The following is a 4992-nucleotide window of genomic DNA, read 5'->3' on the forward strand; positions in this document are numbered from 1 at the left end:
TATTCATGTCCTGGCTCTCACCTCTTCATGATATACACCTGGTAGTGGGATTTCTGGGTCAAATGGTATTTCTATTCCCAACTTTTTAAGGAAATGCCATACCGTTTTCCACAGTAGTTGTACCATTTTAAAATCTCACAAGCAGTGCATGAGAGTTCCAATCTCTCCACACCCTCACCAGCATTTGTCCTTTCTTATCTTCTTGAACTTTGCTATTATTGCTAGGGTGAGATGATATCTCATTGTTGTTTTGATTTGCATCTGTCTAATGGCTAATGGGGAGCTCTGGTAGCATAGTGCCTGGGGCACTTGACTGCTAACCAGAAGGCTGGCAGTTCAAATCCACCAACCACTCCCTGGAAGGACGGTTGGGCAATCTACTTCTGTAGTCATACTGCCTCGGAAACCCAAGGAGGGGTCTCTATGGGTCGGGTCCGACTCCACGGCAATGGTTCCATTTTTTTGTTGCAATGACTAATGATCACAAGCATTTCTTCATGTATGTGGTAGTTAAATTTGTATGTCAACTTGGCTGGGCCTGCTTGAATGGCTGGGCAGCTGATGGTAGTTATTCCCCAGGATGAGACTGGCAATCAACTCCATGGTGGGATCTACCACAAGCAGCTGAATAGCTGCTTTGGGTATGTGATCTGCTTCCTGTATATAAGAAGCAGCTTTGGGAATGATCTCTAGTTTATGGCACGCTTGGACCCTGCATGTAGCCATGCTGTTGTTCAGCATCCTGCCATGTTCTGCTGACCTGGGAACTTACAATGAACTTGAATTAATGGCCTGCTGTGTAGTTTGTAACATTGGGACTGTGCTGTTTTATTTGTTGACCTTGGGCCTGTTAGCCTCAGCAGCCAGTAGCTACCTGAGTGAAGAGATGCCTCTGGCTTCAGTGGGCTGGGAGCAAGAGGCAGAGCTGAAGCTCAAGGTCAAGGGACTTTCATCCAGCCCCTAGAGCCTGGCACTTTTAACTTGGACTTAAAGCCTCCAAATTGTAATAAACTCCTGTTTGTTCAAGCCATCCCATTTGTGGTATATTCCTGTCAGAGTGGCACTACGTAACCAGAACAATGTATTTGTTGGCTTCCTGCATCTCTTCTTTGCTGAAATGTCTGTTCATGTCTTCTGCCCATTTTTTAATTGGATTCTTTGTCTTTTTGATGTTGAGGTGTTAAGAGTTTTCTATGCATTTTAGAAACGTATATAACCAGGACAGAGCAAGGAAGCAGAGGCAGGGATCCACGTAAGGCCAGGGACCCAGGCCACAGCCCTCCTAAGCAGTGGGAAAGCAGAGAAAAAGGCGGGGGGGGGGGCGGGGGACCAAGACAGAGGGAGGAAGCAGAGGCAGGGATCCAGGAAAGGCTGGGGACCCATGCCACGGCCCTCCCAAGTGGCGGGGAAGCAGAGAAAAAGCTGGGGGGGGGGGTGTGACAGGAACCAGGACTGAGTGAGGAAGCAGAGCCAGGGATCCATGTAAGGCCGGGGTCCCAGGCTAAGTCCCTCCCAAGTGGCAAGGAAGAGTCAGGGATTGATGTAAGGGGAGGGTGGAGAGGGTGGAGAGATTTTGAACAGCTAAGGGAGACAAACTTTTCTGTCAGTTTGTCCTACTGTGGTGGCATGTTGCTGTGAGACTTGAGGCTGTGCCACTGGTGTCTCAAACCCAGTAGGGTTGCACATAGTGCACAGGTTTAAACAGCTTACAGACTGAGACAGACTAGGAAGAAGGAGGAGGCCATCCACTGCTCAAAGAATTGGCCAGGGAAAACATTATGAATGGCAGAGAAACACTTTCTGATACATTACTGTGCAACGTTATGAATAGCCTGGAAACATTGTGTGATACAGTGCAGGAAGATAAGCCACTTAGGTTAGAAGGCTCTCAAAATACCACCAGGAAAGAGCTGCATCATCAGAGTAGAACCAGCCTTAATGATATGGATAAGATGAAGCTTTCAAGACCTCCATTTGCTGACATGGCAGGACTCAAATTGAGGAGAAACAGCTGCAAACATCCATTAATAATCAGAATGTGGAATGCAGGAAGCATGAATCTAAGAAAATTGGAAATTGTCAAAAGTGAAATGGAGCTCATAAAGATTGATATCCTAGGCATTAGTCAGCCGAAGTGGACTGGTTTTGGCCATTTTGAATCAGACCACCATGTGGTCTACTATGCTGGGAATGACAATTTGAAGAGGAATGGCGTGGCATTCATCATATCAAAGGATGTTTCAAGATCTGTCCTGAAGTACAATGCTGTCAGTGATAAGATAATATCCATACACCTACAAGGAAGACTCGTTAATACAACTGTCATTCAAATTTATGCACCAACTGCCAAAGCCAAAGATGAGGAAATTGAAGATTTTTATCAGCTTCTGCAGTCTGAAATTGTCCGAACATGCAATAAAGATGTGTTAATTATCACTGGTGACTGGAATGCAAAAGTTGGAAACAAAGAAGACTCACCGGTAGTTGGAAAATTTGGCCTTGGTGACAGAAATGATGCTGGAAATTGCATGATAGAATTTTGTAAGACCAATGACTTATTCATTGCAAATACTTATTTTCAACAACACAAACAGCGGCTATACATGTGGACTTTGCCAGATGGAATACATAGGAATCAGATTGACTACATCTGTGGTAAGAGGAGATGGAAAAGCTTAATATCTTCAGCCAAAACCAGGCCAGGAGCTGATTGTGTAACAGACCATCAACTGCTCATATGCAAGTTCAACTTGAAGTTAAAGACAGTTAAAACAAGTCCATGAGAGCCAAAATATGATCTTAAATATATCCCTCCTGAATTTAGAGACCACCTAAAGAATAGATTTGATGCATTGAACAATGATGACCGAAAACCAGAAGAATTGTGGGATGACATCAAGAACATCATCCATGAACAAAGCAAGAGGTCACTAAAAAGATGATAAAAGAGGAAAAGACCAAAATGGATGACAGAAGAGACTCTGAAACTTGCCCTTGAACAAAGAGTCGCTAAAGCAAATGGAAGAAATGACAAGATAAAAGAGCTAAACAGAAGAATTAAAGAACTTCATCCATTTCAGGAAGTGCCATATGATCAAGAACCAATGATAGTGAAGGAAGAAGTCAAGCCTGCACTGAAGGAATTGGCAAAGAGCAAAGCTCCAGGAATTGATGGGATACCCATTGAGATGTTGCAAACAGATGCCCCACTGGAGGCACTCACTCGGTTATGCCAAGGGATTTGGAACTGACTGAAGGAGATCCATATTTGTATCCATTCTAAAGAAAGGTGGTCCCACAGAATGTGGAAATTATCAAACAATGTCATTAATATCGCATGCAAGTAAGATCTTACTGAAGATAATTAAAAAATGGTCACAGCAGTATATTGACAGAGGATTTCCAGAAATACAAGCTGGGTTCAGAAGAGAACATGAAACAAGGGATATTATTGCTGATGGGTCCTGGCTCAAAGCAAAGAATACCAGAAAGATGTTTACTTGTGTTTTATTGACTATGTGAAGGCATTTGATTGTGTAGATCATAACAAATTGTGAATGACATTGAGAAGAATGGGAATTCCAGAATACTTGATTGTGTTCATAAGGAACCTGTACATTGACCAGGAGGCTGTTTTTTGAACAGAACAAGGGGACACTGCATGGTTTAAAATCAAGAAGGGAGTGTGTCAGGGTTGTATCCTTTCCCCCTACTTAATTCACTCTGTATGCCGAGCAAATAATCTGAGAAGCTGGACTATATGAAGAAGAACACGGCATCCAAGATTGGAGGAAGAATCATTAACAACCTGCGATACACTGATGACACAACTTTGCTTGCTGAAAGTGAGGATGACTTGAGGCACTTACTGATGAAGATCAAAGAATACAGTCTGTGGTACACCATCTGATCTGCAGCCTACACAACTATGAGACCAGAAGAACTAGATGGTGGCCGGCTACCACTGTCATCCACTTGGAAGGGGATCTATGTAGGAGATCCTTGATAGAGAGGGAGAACAATGTGGAACAAAACTCAAAATCATTTGGAGGGAAAAAAGGGGGGGGGACCAGGTTTGTTGGTCTGATAGAGCCTGGTGGAACCACTGAGACTATGGCCCCTAACTGCCCGTCAGGTCTGGAATTGAACCCACACCTGTGGTTTAAAATCAAGAAAGCAGTGTGTCAGAGTTGTATCCTTTCACCACACTTATTCAATTTGTATGCTGAGCAAATAATCTGAGAAGCTGGATTATATGAAGAAGAATGGCATCAGAATTGGAGGAAGAATCATTAACAACCTGCTATACACAGATGACACAACTTTACTTGCTGAAAGAGAGGGTGACTTGAAGCACTTACTGATGATGATTAAAGACTACAGTCTGCAGTATGGATTACACCTCAATATTAAGAAAAATTCTCACAAGTGGTCCAATAAACAGCTTCACAATGGATGGAGAAAGATTGAAGTTGTCAAGGACTTCATATTACTTGGTTCTACAACCAACACCAATGGAAGCAGCAGTCAAGACATCAGATGACATATTGTGTTGGGCAAATCTGCTGCAAAAGACCTCTTCCAAGTGATAGAGAGCAAGGATGTCTCCTTCAAGACTAAGGTGCTAACCCAAGCCATGGTATTTCAATTGCCTCTTATGCAATTGACAGCTGGACAATGAGTAAGAAAGACCAAAGAAAGTTGATCCTTTTGAGTTGTGGTGTTGGAGAAGAATGCTAAGAGGACCATGGACTGCTAAAAGGACTAACAAATCTGTCCTGGAAGAAGTGCAGCTGGAATACTCCTTGGAAGCAAGAATGGCCAGACTTCACCTCACCTACTTTGGTCATGTTGTCAGAAGGAGCCATTCCCTCGAGAAGGATATCATGCTTGGTAAAATGGAGGGTCAACAAGGAAGGGGAAGGCCCTCGATGAGATGGATTGACATGGTGGTTGCAACGATGGGCCTCAGGTATAGCAAGGATCATGAAG

The sequence above is a fragment of the Orycteropus afer genome, unplaced genomic scaffold, assembly GCF_000298275.1.
Source record: "Orycteropus afer afer isolate SDZICR_OR568_19922 unplaced genomic scaffold, OryAfe1.0 scaffold00012, whole genome shotgun sequence".
NCBI classification, from domain to species: Eukaryota; Metazoa; Chordata; class Mammalia; order Tubulidentata; family Orycteropodidae; genus Orycteropus; species Orycteropus afer.